This window comes from Hemitrygon akajei, chromosome 29, assembly GCF_048418815.1.
Source record: "Hemitrygon akajei chromosome 29, sHemAka1.3, whole genome shotgun sequence".
NCBI lineage: Eukaryota > Metazoa > Chordata > Chondrichthyes > Myliobatiformes > Dasyatidae > Hemitrygon > Hemitrygon akajei.
The window spans coordinates 19,851,030-19,865,578 of NC_133152.1; the positions used below are offsets into that span (position 1 = coordinate 19,851,030).

The 14,549-nt window shown below is 44.3% G+C and overlaps 1 protein-coding gene across 2 annotated transcripts in view; it reads left to right on the forward strand.

Annotated features, from left to right (window-relative positions):
• The window catches only part of LOC140718271 (PR domain zinc finger protein 2-like), a 260,695-nt gene that overhangs the window by 55,565 nt on the left and 190,581 nt on the right, over nucleotides 1-14,549 (forward strand). Inside the window, exon 1 of one of the 2 annotated variants that reach the window (XM_073031786.1) lies at nucleotides 3,634-3,781. The exons of the other annotated variant lie outside the window; for it this stretch is intronic. The gene's annotated coding sequence lies outside the window, so the exon portion shown is untranslated. Of the gene's footprint in view, nucleotides 1-3,633; nucleotides 3,782-14,549 lie in introns of those variants that run through there. 2 annotated transcript variants of the gene reach the window in all.

Sequence of the window (14,549 nt, forward strand, 5' to 3'; positions counted from 1 at the left end):
CTGTCTTCATTTCCTTGGTGACCAACCATCCATGACCTCTTCATTAGAGAATCCCAACAATTTGCTATGCTCTAGGTGGAAATGTTCTTCTCCCAGCTGATTAGCCAGCACTATATTTTGGAACTGTGACTCGTGATGCTAAACACACAAGCTATGGGAAACATCAGCTCTGTGTGTTATAAAACTCATGAATGGGTCTCTTATGCGATAAAAATGAGCTTTTGATCTCTCAGTCTACCTCATCATGGCTCTTGTACCTTGACTGTTTACCTCAACTGCACTTCCTGTGTAATTGCAACACAATATTCTGCATTCTGTTATCACATTCCTTTCCCTTTTTTTACTAACTCTACGTATGATGCATGGAATGATCTGATTGGGTGAACTGTAAACTAAGCTTTTGACCGTGGACGATAATAAATCATTTACCAATTACACGTAAGGCTTTTGGATCATCAAAGGCGATCATCTCCCACTCTTCTACACTCAAGAATATAGACCACGTTTGTTTAATCTTTTTCAATAAATTCTACAACTTGGCCTTCACTGTTTTCTGTGGTGGAGAAATCCACAGGTTCACTCTAAATTCAAAGTAAATTTTTTTTATCAAATTACGTATGTGTCTCCATATACTACATAGAAACATAGAAAACCTACAGCACAATACAGGCCCTTCAGCCCACAAAGCTGTGCCAAACATGTCCCTACCTTCGAACTACCTAAGCTTTACCCATAGCCCTCTATTTTTCTAAGCTCCATGTACCCATCCAGGAGTCTTTTAAAAGACCCTATCGTATCCGCCTCCACCACCGTCGCCGGCAGCCCATTCCACGCCCTCACCACTCTCTGTGTAAAAAAACTTACCCCTGACACCTCCTCTGTATTACCCTGAGATTCATTTTCTTGTGGGCATTTGAGAAAACAATTTTTTCCTCATCTCAGCCCAATTGTCTTGCCTGAAATCTTCAGACTGTGACTCCCACCCCACCATTCTAAAGCCCTTCCCATCTTTAAATCCTCTTGCTATGAATGCCATCCTACCATTTGCCTTCTCAATTCCCTGTACACCAGCTACTGGAAACAAACCTGCAGGTGTACAAGCATCCGCCGGTCTCTTTGTACGTCAGCGTTTCCCTACCTATTGAACTTAATGCTGTCTCTTTCTACTATTACTTCCCAAGTGGATAACCTCGCATTTATCACCTTAAGTGACTTGTGAAACTATCTTTTCCCTCTACCACCCTGAACATTCTGAGGGGAAAGAAATCCAAATGAAACGCACTACTAGTTAGATAGTGAGGGCTTGAAAGGCCAGACAAGGTGGGGTCACTGTTGGTTTAATTTTTGAGTCTCTTATGAGGTAGTCCCTTAAGGCTGTCATACCCGGGGATGGTAGTGGGGATAGCTCCCATTGTTCATTAAATCCTCCTATTGGTGTTTGTTTCAAATAGTCTCTGATAACCCGGTCCTGCTCCTGGCTTCCATGTGTGGCACTGTTTCTATCGACAGGAGAAGGGGCAAAGGCGGGTTACTGGAGCCTCAAGACCAGTCTCTTTATGCAGATGGGGCTCATTAGTCATGGTTGGCAGATCACCTAGGAGAAGGAAAATTCCGATCTCAAACTCCTGCTGCCTTGTGCTATACCTTCTCACGGGGGAAGGCTTCAGGAGTAAACCCCAATGAAAAATCTGGAGTTTGAGTCCCTAAGGCAGTCCTACGTTGAGTTTAATGCTGACTGGCAACTCCTGCGATGCTGCTGATACCAGACGGCATTGGTCTCTGCCGTCCCTTTGAATTAAATTAAATTGAATTGGCTTTATTACTTACATCCTTCATATACATGAGGAGTAAAATTCTTCATGTTATGACTCCCTCTAAATGTGCAATTATAGTAAATTATAATAAATATTATGTACAACAGGATAGTCAATATAACATAGAAATACAGTTGTATCAGCATGAATTAATCAGTCTGATGGCCTGGTGGAAGAAGCTGTCCCGGAGCCTGTTGGTCCTGGCTTTTATGCTGAGGTACCGTTTCCCGGGTGATAGCAGCTGGAACAGTTTGTGGTTGGGGTGACTCCAATGATCCTGCATCCCTTTTTACACACCTGTCTTTGTAAATGTCCTGAATCATGGGACGTTCACAACTACAGATGCGCTGGGATGTCCGCACCACTCTCTGCAGAGTCCTGCGATTGAGGGAGGTACAGTTCCCATACCAGGCAGTGATGCAGCCAGTCAGGATGCTCTCAATTGTGCCCCTGTAGAATTTTCTTAGAACATGGGGGGGCGCATAGCAAACTTCTTCAACTGTCTGAGGTGAAAGAGGCGCTGTTGTGCCTTTTTCACCTTACAGCTGGTACGTACAGACCACGTGAGGTCCTCGGTGATGTTTATGCCAAGGAACTTAAAGCTGTTCACCCTCTCAACCCCAGATCCGTTGATGTCTAGAGGGTTATTTGGATTCATCGGTTGCATGGAAAGGGCGAGTTGGCTGCATGAGCAACACCTTGATCTCCATATTGAACTGCCCTGTCTTATATACTGGCTGGCATATCATGTAAACAGCTGGGATGCAACCTCCATGGATGACCCTGACTAACGGAAGGCCTCTTATGATTTGGATATAAGAGCCTGAAATTAGTTGGGCTCTCTTTAGCTGTTGCATTGTGCACCATCTCATTGGGTATTGGGCTAATTGATATAGGACAATGCCCAAGGTTTCAGATGATCAGGAATTAGCATTATACTTTGAAAATTGAAGAAAAACTGGGAGTACTCAGCAGATCAGGCAGGCTTAAGATTTCAGGTTAATGACCCTTCATTGGAACCAGTTTAAGTATTGGCCTCCTGACATTAGGAAGTGTGTGGATTTCTCTTCAGGGCCCAAGGCAAGTCGAGCTGTCAGGGACACTGCTCAGATATCCACTTGGAATCTGCCGTGGAACTGTAGGGTTTGGAGAAGGAGGAGAATTGGCGGCAAATCACAAACGCGAGAAAGTCTGCAGATGCTGGAAACCCAAAGCAACGCACACAAAATGCTGGCGGGACTCTGCAGGGCAGGCAGCGCCTTTGGAAACGAATAAACAGTCGACGTTTCAGGCTGAAAGAGAAAGGGGTTCAGCACTGAAAGTTCGACTGTTCATTCATGTCTATAGATGCTGCCTGACCTGCTGAGATCCTCCAGCATTTTGAGTGTGGAAAATTGGCGGCGTTTGGATTTTGCAGATTGATAGGTTCATCAGTTGCTGCACATTTAACGTGGGGTTTGTAAGCATGAATAATGATAGGAAGGGTCTGGTTAAATTCACAGACTTAAACGATGGAGAAATTGGGTTTGTTATCATGTTGTTTTTCCGTGAAAAGTGCATAAATGTATGGATAAGCAATGTTCAGCAACTGAGTTTCTGAGCCAGTCTCTCTGCCTTTCCCCCTCATCTGAAATAAGAAATTACATGGGCTTTAATTTGCTGTGGGGCTGGGATGCGTGGCGCCGTTTATTTGTCAGGTATCGAAATTGATATTGAACTAAACAAATCAAACGCCAAGTTTCATGATATAAGAATGGCAATGAAGGAGTTAAATTGACTGCACAGTAACAAAGGAGGTGGTTAAACTTCCTGTGCAGCCCGATGAGTCGGGCAGACGAAGGAACTGGATGGTTTTGTATGCAGAGTGGGATGGTGCTGTTACGTTTTTTTGGGGGGAACAAAATTAGAGGATTATTTAGTTAATGGTGTTTTCTACAGAACCTTGCACGGCTCCCAACTAATTGCAGGTATTTAATCTTGTGTCCTTTCTATTGTTACAAATCGCATTGTCTTTCTTTCTGTGGCAGGAAGATTAGGCTTCTTCGCAGGCAGATATTTTCACTTTGAAGACTTGCTATTGCCGATAGTAAGTAAGACAGGATGCCTGACCTTATTTACAATGAATTTAAACTCGCTGCGCCGGGCAGTGGACATGCATGTTACAAATTAGCTTTAATGTTAGCTGGTGACAGTACGGCGACAATGGGGCATTATTCAATGACCCTGAGTATCTTTGAATTTGAAGAGGTTAGTACAAGACTCGCTCCCGATCGCTGTCCTGTCGCTCCTGGAGGCTTGAGGTGAGGATACGAGAAGGTCGACGATAAATCTTCCCGGAGCTTGAGGATGTTCATTGTCAACGCCTGTAATACCGTGACAGTTTTGCAGAGTCCACTTTGGGCTCGTGGGACAACGTCTCTTTACCATATCCGAACAATGCATAAACTTCTCGGGACAAAACTTTCTTTTATTAAGGGAAAAAAAATCAACATGGAAATATTTTGCTGATGCAGTAATGAATATTTGAGAAGTTGCACTTCCTTATATTTGCTGATTTATATTTGAATTTGCATTCCATTCTGTGCTACAATTAGAATGCCTTGTAACAAAATGAACATCATTTTAAAATGCGATTGATTTTAACTTGTAGCAGCAAACTTTCCCCTCCGCTTCCCATCACACCACCTCCTAAGATCTTATATGTGGTTGGATTGTTCAGGAGCAATGATATCTTGTGTGGTGGTTGGTAATCTTTTGAATAATAGTGTATCAGAGTCAGGTCTATTGTCACTGATGTGTGTTGTGAAATTTCTGTGGCAGCAGTACAGTGCCATATGGGAAAAAATCACTTTAAAGTGGTGCGGAAAGAGAGCAAGATATGTTTCTTTATAAGCTCATGGACCTTTCAGAAATCTGATGCAGAGATGAAGAAGCTGTTCCCAGAACACTGAGTGTATCACCTGGCTCCTGTATCTCCCATCTGAAGGTTTTAATGAGGAGACTGGCGCGTTAAGATATTTAATGGGATTGGTTAGGTTTTCTTCCCCAGGAAGGTATAATTTTGACTCCCGTCCCATATGGAAATTTAGGCCATGGCTTTGCTTTAAGAGCAGGAAAGTTGGAAAATTTCGACTAGTACTGGTTTCCGAACTCAATCTTTTACAGTTGCTTGGCTTTCTCGGCAGACAGGTGAAAAATCATTCCGTGGCTCCCATTTGCTGTCTAATTGCACTGCATCTGCATTTTGTGACCCCAGGCAGGGTGAGTTGGTTGGCTCTTGTGTTGTACAGACACCTCTGTGGTTAAACTTGATCCTTCATTAAAACTTAGCAGGAGATGCTTAGTGACGGTCATCAGAAGTGGGAGCTTCGCTTGCTTTCTACCCTCAGCAGAACCCGAGGGCTTTCTTCCGCTTCTGTGGGTACCTGGCACGCTGGGTGTTGCAACGGAGTGAATCTGTGTTCTTGATGGCTCTGTGGATCATAATCGCGGCCAGGTCAGTGGTGGAGTTTGAATCATGTAGACATTTTTCTACACACACACACACACACACACACACAAGGACTCAGCAGGTCAGGCAGCATCTATAGAAATGGATAAACAGTTTCAGGCCGAGACCCTTCTTCAGGACTGAGAAGGAAGGGGGGAGATGTCAGAGTTAAACGCTGGGGGGAGGGGGAAGGAGGACAGCTGGAAGGTGATAGATGAAAGCAGGAGGGTGAGGAAGGTAACGGGCCGGAGAGGAAGGAATCTGATAGGAAAGGAGAGTGGACTATAGGAGAAGGAGGAGCGGACCCAGGGGATGTGATAGGCAGCGAGAAGAGGTTAGAGTGGGGAATAGAGGAAGAAGACGATTTCCTTTCACCGGGTTTTTCTCCTTTGTTTCTAAACTATACCAGCCACATTCCACTCCTCAAATAAAAGATGCCAACTGAGAGAAATCTGTGAATTTGACAGCATTCTGATAATCATTATTTCTGACGGTGTGGGGCCAGCAGCAAGGGTTCTTTCACTTTCCTTTCACGGGTTGCTGTTCATGTCGGACAGGTTATGTGCTTTGGCTACAGCCCTAATATAGTTTTCTGCTGCATCCCTGGGCTGTTAGATTGTATCAGTACATAGAAAGGATGGCACAGGCCCATCAGTCCTCGATGCCTGTACTGGCCGTGCTGCCCGGTTAAACTAAATCCCCCTGCCTGCACCTGAACAGCGGTACTGTGCGGAAGTCCTCGGCAAGTGTATGTAGCTGGGGTGACTGAGGCCCTGGCACAGTACCGTACTTGTCAATGTGGAGTGAGTCTGTTAATCTGGCAGGCGCAGAGGATGTCGGGAATGACAAAGGCGGAGCACCGTGGGAGGGGTGTGGGACAGGTGGCAGGGAAGGAGTGCCGGGGTGGCTTGGGTGCCAACACACCCAGCCTGAGACATCAGGCAAGGTCATTTGATCCCCAACAATTGGTTTATTGATCATTACAGGATGTCTCCCTCCCTTCTCCCTTCCCCTTTTCCCAACCATGATTCCCCTCTCCCTGCCCCCTTCCCACTCTCAGTCCACAATAGAGACCCAGATCAGAATCAGGTTTATCATCACTCACATATGTCATGATTTTTTTTTCTTTTGTAGCAACAGTACAGTACATTATATAAAATTACTACAGTAATGTGCAAAAGTCTTAGGCACCCTGGCTCTATATATGTATGTCTAAGTCTTTTGTATAGTGCCGTATATCTCTCCATTTCCTGCCTGTTCATGTGTCTAAGTTGTTTTTAAACACTGCCACTATACCTGCTTAAGTCTCTTCCTATAGAGCAATCAACCTGATTTTAAAAATCATCCAAGATTAAGGCAGCCGTCCCTTTTCAGTGGCTCAAAGTTTAATGTGGTGTTCTGCAAGGTCAGTTCAGTTCCTGCGTTGGGGAAGTTGGTTGATCTCACTGGAGGAAGCAGCTGATGTGGTGCACTTGTTCTCAGTGCCCCTGGGCTAGAGAGGGAAAAAAGATCAGCTGTGGTCCCAGTTCTTCACGGCAATCCACTGATCCTTTCGGACAGAGTGAGCGAGGATAGATGTGTGAACAGAGGAAGGGGGGCTCAGTTTTCCTACTGATTCACACTGTCGTTGGCCTCTAAATGAGCAGATAATCCAGACTGCATCCTCCTCGTCCCATGGTCTTATTTGTGTCCATTGACGCAGTTCCTCGATGGACTGTTTAACTCCCAAAGTGAATTCTAAAGTCTCAGCTGCACTCAGTTAGTTGGACTTGTTGTTTTGCATTTATCCTCTTGAATTACTGAAGCAGTCACTTTGGAATTTCGGTCATATTTAAACAAAAATGTTTTTACCAAGAAAACATCATTAACATTGCCAGCAGCAGGAACTTGGAAAGTGTGTAGTGCGCTGTTCTCTTTGTGGTGATTTGGTGCTGATAAGTATTATAATATCCGTGTAACAGTAAAAACTAAGTCAAAGGCGTTGGCAGCAGCAGTTATACAGTTGTGGCTGGTCCAATATTAATTTATTTTCTTCTTTCCTCACTGTGCTGTTCTGTTACTGGATCACTGTCCTTTGGAGTATCAGGCAGGTGATCCTTTCTAAAATAAGAGCCCAGTCACTGCAGCTACAGTCTGAAGCGAACTGTGGCCCGTGAATGGATCGCCCCTGCCCCACTTCTGTGCCTGTGTGCTCCCATTCAAACCCATGAAATTCTGCCTCCTCTCCAACCTGCCCATTTTCCCAGAGCAAGTCTGGAGGCACGGAGACTGGTTGAAACGCCCTTTTGGCTCTTCCCACTGCAAGCCCTCCAAGCCAGGAACCGCTTTGTAAGACTACTTGCAGCCTGTTCAGAGTGGACGAAAATTCTCTCCCATTGTTTTGGCCAAATGGATCTTTGGGAAGTCTAGCCATGTTTTTTTTACCACTGTTGTGTATAATGCTTCAGACCAGTTCATATTCAAGGGGAATTTATAACAGCAGTAAGAGCAGTAAACTTAATAACATGATTCAAGCCAGGTCTCAGAATAATAGATCCAAGTGAATTTTTTCCCCTTTTTTTTATTACTTTATGGTAAAAGAAAACTTTGTCCTCTGTTCTGCTGCAGGTTATCTCAAACAATAGTTTCAGATAAGTATAGAATGCAGACTCTGTATGTCTCCTCAAGCAAATGGGAGACGTTGATCAGAGATTTTAATAGCTCATGACAGTGTACCCTGGTTCCAAAGGGCCTGCAAGTGCTGTCAGACTTTAGGGATTGAACAGGCTTAAGCTTCACTCATTGGAGCATAAGAGAATGAGGGGTGATCTTATAAATGTTTACAAAATCATGAGGGACATAGATTGTAAATGCACGCACTCTTTTTTCCCCCAGGATTGGGGAATCAACAACCAGGGGACATAGGTTCAGGGTGAAGGGCAAATTTTTCACCCAGTGGGTGACCTGTGCTTTGCCTCTTGGCAAGGTCACCCATGCCAAACAGCGTCAAAGGGTAGAGGACAAAGGGTAAAGGGTATGGAATGAGGTAGGTGCATTAACAGCATTTGCAAAGCACATCGATGGATGGGCCAAATGAGACTAGTTTAAATAAATATTTTGGCTAGCATGGACTGGTTGGGCAGCAGGACATGTTTTATTTCGCAATGGCTCCCTGATTACCCACATGTTAATCCTGAATGTGACTTTCCCAGATTTAACAGTATTGATTCTCAGAATTAGAGCTAGTCTGGTCCACAATGTGAGTGAGACAATATAAAGTATCCATTACAACTAACTGAGGCCCAGGTCTTACAGACTTCCAAATGTGTCCAGGATATAGAATGACTCTGAATGATCACAAAGCTGTTCAAACTCTTGTTCCTAGTCACTGACACTTTAAAATGATTTAATTGATCTCACACTTGCACAGGTTGGTCTCAGTCCTTAATCTTCAGACCACTGGCTAACTGCCTCTGACCTGGGCAATCTTCAGGCAGCACATCCTGCAGCATGTCTGCTGGGGGAGTGCGGCCAGTCTGAGTAATCCTATGCTGGGATTTTACTTTGATTTCATTTGCCCATTATGCTGCTGGCATTTAGGGCAGCAATGAAGGTCCTCCCATCTCTGTCTGTCCATACAATTGCACACAGATATAGCTGTTTTAGAGACATCCCACCCTGTAAAAACTCATTTCAGGGAGGTAGCACCATCAATTTGTGAGAGACTCCCGGGAGAGGTGGGATGTCTGCAATAGTGTAGCTCTTTAGCAGCTAGCCAGCTAGTTTAAATAACGTTAGCTATGCTACTGAACAAATGACACCTGTTAAACTCACCTCAACATGTCTTTTACATTTTAACCCACCATGGGCAATAGAAAAGTCACTGTTGCAAACAGTGCAGCGAGCAACACTGTCATTATTTTTGACCCCTATTAGGCAGGGGTAGACTTTAGTGTAGTCTGTGATGAAGTACGTTTTTCTGGAACACTCTGCAATGTTGCGCACGCGTTCTCTCCCTCCCCCTCCCCCAAAAATCAATTTCCGGGATATTGTATATAATTTGCGGGCATCAGGGAGATGGGAGACTCCCGGAACTTCTGGGAGAGGTGGGATGTGTGCTTAATATATTTTTTAAACAAGTCAGGGTTGTTGGCCCTGAGCTGAACCCCCAAACCTGGAGGACCAGTGGACTCTCTGAGTCTGTCCTCTACCCTCTGACCTTCTTGGCATGGGTGACCCTACCAAGAGCCAAAGCAGAAGGCCCTGACTTTAGCCAACATAGCTCTCAGGGTCAGTGAGGCACGCAAGGCTCCAAACCCTACGACGAGGCTGTGGCCCTCTTGGAGGTATGTTGGAGTGCAGTTGGAGAACGGCTAGCCGCAGTCAGGTGGTAAGTCTAGGATTTGAGATTTAGTGTGGCAGTCCTGACCTCAGTGATACTTAATGCTAAGCTATGCCGTGGAATTGTGGTATTCCTCAACTTCGGGCCCATTATGCACCAAAATATGTTGTACTTAGAAGGAGGAGCTGGCACATTTGAAACTATTTGAATCAAAACCACACCTTGAAATCTTTCCTTCTTGCTAAAGTTGTTTTGTTTTATTTTAAACTGGAGATTTTCCCAAGGGTGTCGTACCTCTTCAGTTCATCGAACGTCGAACCACACTGTACAGGGACATGTCCTTCAGCTCCCAAGGTTGGGCTGAGCTAATTAAATGCCTGACTTCACGCTGCTGCCTGTAAGGAGTTTGGACGCCCTCCCCGTGACGGTGTTGGTCTCCTCCGAGTGCTGTGGTTTCCTCCCATCGGCCTGCACTGGAACCAAAGCCCTCCATACCCCTACCATTCACGTACCTATCCAGACTTCTCTTAAACATTGAAACGGAGCTCACATGCAACACTTGTGCTGGCAGCTCGCTCCATACTCTCACCACCCTCTGACCGAAGAAGCTTTTCAGCTTTCACCCTTAACCCATTAGCTTTGTGACTTCCCAACCTGAGTGATTAAAAGTATCGTGCAACCAAAGAAGCACAGGTAGTGGAATGAAGTGTGCAAATTACACTAAACAAGCTTTTAGGAATCAGCAAGGTTATTGACAGAAGTCTCCCGGTGGTGGGTTAAATATTGGCACGACTCTGGACTTTACCTAGTCTTTAAATAAACTCATGAATCATTTACGTCCACTCGGGATTGTAAACTCTGACGGGACAAGTACATGGAGGTTTGATCAAAATGATAACGCAGTATCTGCTGAGTTTGCAACTGTTTTTGTCGTAAGTTTGGATTTCCTTAAACCGCTGACAAATTTAGAAATGTTTTGATTCTCTGAGAGGGACAGGCAGGGGAAACCCCGTTGATTCATGCAGCTTCTCCAACAGAACGGCAGTGCCTTGGGCCTCATACTATGTCCACTCATAGGAATGTAAGAGAAAGTATTGAAAAGGAAGCACAAAGAGTGAAGAATGTGTCCTGATGATATTTGATAGTTTGAACATTGTATATTTTGGGGGGAAATTTTGAATCTGTACTAAAAGAGGACTAAACGGAATCACTGACAGATGCTCAACAGCTGTGCCAGAGCTTGAATGCTTTCACCTCCTACAAAGTGAAGCCAAGAGGTGTAGGTGACAACAAGGCTTCGCTCCCAGATGAGCTCAATGCCTTTTATGCTCACTTTGACCATCAAAGCATGGAGGCACCTTCACAAACACCCTCAGCCCTCGATAACCCTGTGATCCTTTAGGAGGGTTAACCCACGGAAAGCATCCAGCCCAGAGGGGTACCTGGCCGACTACTGAAGACCTGTGCTGATCAATTGGCTTGCGTGTTCACCAATATCTTTAACATTTTGCTTCAGCAGTCTGAGGTGCCTACCTACCTACCTCAAGCAGGCTTTACTTACACTAGTGCCAAAGAAGAATGTGAAAACATTCCATTGTTTTCAAGACAGTCCATTCCAATGACTACTGTCCATTGCCACTTACTACCAGTGATGAAGTGTTTTGAGAGGTTGGAGATGAAACATATCTTGGACTTGGATCTACTCTATTTGGCCTACTGTCACAACAGGTCAACTCAATCCTAGAACATTTGGACAGTGCATATATCAGGATGTTCTTCATGGACTACAGCTCGGAATTCAATACTTTAATCCCCTCAAAACTAACCAAAAGGCTTCAAGTCCTAGGCCTCAATACCTCCTTGTACCTCAAAGATACAACTGGATCCTTGATTTCCTCACTTGGAGACCACAGTGAGTTTGGATTGGCTACAACATCTCCTCCACAATACCCATCTGCACAGAAGTACCAGAGGGTTGTGCACGTAACCCCATGGTATACTCACTTTACACTTATGACTGTGTGGCTAAGCACAGCTCCAATGCCATATTTAAGTTTGCCGGCAACACCGCTGTCGTTGGCCAAGTCAAAGGTGGTGATGAATCAGCATACAGGAAGGAGATTGAAAGTCTGGCTGAGTGGTGTCACAGCAGCCACCTCTCACTCAATGTTAGCAAGACCAAGGAGATGATTATTGACTTCAGGAGGAGGGAAATTGGAGGTCCATGAACCAGTCCTCATCAGGGGAACAGAGATGGAGGGAGTCAGCAATTTTAAATTCCTCAGTGTTATCAGTTCAGAGGATCTGAATGCATGTACCTGCCTTTCCAAGAAAAAAAAGCACGGCAGCGTCTCTTCTTTATTAGAAGTTTGTGAAGATTTGGCATATCATCTAAAACTTTAACAAACTTGTGTGGCGGAGAGCATTTTGACTGGCTGCAACATGGCCCGGTGTGGAAAGGCCTACAAGAAGTAGTGGATACAGCCCAGTCCATCACGGGTAAAGCCCTCCCCACCACTGAGCACTGTCGCAGGAAAGCAGCATCTACAGCAAAGACCTTCGCCATCCAGGCCATGCTCTCTTCTCACTGCTGCTATCAGGAGGAAGGAACAGGAGCCTCAGGACCTGCACTGCTAGGTTAACGAACAGTTATTACCACTCAACCACCTTGATCTAGAGGAGATAACTGCACTCACCCCATCACTGAGTTGTTTCCATGACTCTACTGATTCACTTTTAAGGACTCTTCATCTCGTGTTCTCAGTATGTATTACTTAGTATTATTTTTGTCTCCCTTTTTGTATTTGTATAGTACAGTTGGCCCTCCTTCTCCGCGAGTTCTGCATGCGCGAATTCAACCAGCCGTGAATCGAGAAAACCCAGCTGCGCTCTTCCAGCACTTGTTGTTCGAGCATGTACAGACTTTTTTTTCTTGTTATTATTCCCTAAACAATGCAGTATAACAACTATTTACATAACATTTACATTGTATTAGGTATTCTAAGTAATGTAGAGATGAATTAAAATATACAGGAGGATGTGTGTAGGTTATCGTGGATCAGGATTCAAAAAAAATCAGAAGTTCTCTTACTAAGTAAGTCAGAACAGGTACATCCAGTATTATTTAGCGTCAGTTAGTCAAATGTTTGTCTTAGAAAATAGTATATATTTTACCTTTCTATGCATATGAAACACTTAAGAAACGTATGTATTTCAATAATTAAACCACTGCGTTGCTTAGTAATAATTGTAGCTTTCATCGGGGCAAGGCCTTTCTCACTTTATCCTTTAAAATTATTCCAATTGTTGACCGACTGTAGCCTAACACTTTTCCAATGACCGATGGCGTTTCACCTCTTTCCAATCGCTTTATTATTTCCACTTTATTTTCAATCGTGATCGTGATTATTTTTGGAACAGAAACACTGTGGATTCAGAGCTCCACCAGGTCCTAAAGACCACCGCACTGAGACAGGTTAAATAAGGTCTGGGGTTCCTCTGGGTCCTAAGATCCACTGCTCTGAGACAGGTTGAATAAGGGACTTGAGCATCCGCATTATTTGGTATCCGTGAGGGGTCCCGGAACCAATCGCCCGCGGATAAGGAGGGCCGACTGTATACTGAGCTTTTGCACATTGTTTGTCTGTCCTGTTGGGTGTGGTCTTTCATTGATTCTATTGTGTTTTTTTGTATTTACTGTGATCACGTGCAAGAAAATGAATCTCGGAGTTGTATATGATGCACTTTGATAATAACTTTGAATTTAATGCTCAAAATGATCAGCAGGTGTGGACAAAGGAAACTATTAACTTTTTGGGTTGATGACTTTCTGAAATGTCTCTCCCTACGGCTGCTATCCTTTCCACCGAGTAAGTCCAGCATTCCATTTTTGCTTCAGATTTTCATCAGCGACAGTATAATGCCTTGCTTTGGTGTCTGCACCGTCCACCCCACAGAAACCCTGGAAGAGGAAAAAATCAAAGTGATTTCTCTTTAATTTAAAAATCCAGTCCAATTTGCAAGGAGGAAGAAGTAATAAAAAAGCTGTAGATGACTAGAACTGTTTTGCTCAAATTTAGATGAAGCAGCATGCGAGCAGATTCTTTTACTACATTGAACTTTCCCACATTAACGACAGCAATCTGTATTTACACAGCACTTCCTACAACAAATGGGCCCCGAGCCTTTGGGCCTGAGTCTATTGAGGGAGCTGAGTGAATGAAATATTTTTCTTGTACATTTCCAAATGTAGACTTTCATATCCATAAGAGGTTCAGTTGCTATGGAGCATGGTGTTATGTTTTGTAACTCTAAAACATAAAACTAATTGGAAGAAAAACATGGAGCCAGGAGATTATCTGTATTAACTTAATTTTTACTTTGGCAAGGTGTGCGCATATGACATAATGGTATGATGACGTATGCTATTCGTTTACTTTTACCCATAATGAAATATTTGAACAAAGCATGCTTAATCAACCAATATACTTACAAAACACAAAGTATACTGCAGATGCTGTGGTCAAATAACACATACAAATAAGCTGGATGAACTCAGCAGGTCGGGCAGCATCCGTTGAAAGAAGCAGTCAACGTTTCGGGCCAAGACCCTTCGTCAGGACTAAAGAAGGAGGGGGCAGGGGCCCCATAAAGAAGGTGGGGGGAGGATGGAAAACCAATCAAAGGAAAGATCAAGGAGTGGGGGAGGGGAAGCAGGGAGGGGATAGGCAGGAGAGGTGAAGAAGGAATCTAAAGGGAAAGCACTATGGGTAGTAGAAGAAAGCAGAATCATGAGAGAGGTGAGGCAGCTAGAAGAGGAGACAGAGTGAAAGTGGGATGGGGGAAGGGAGAGGGGGAATTACCGGAAGTTGGAGAATTCGATGTTCATACCAAGGGGCTGGAGACTACCCAGACGGTAGATGAG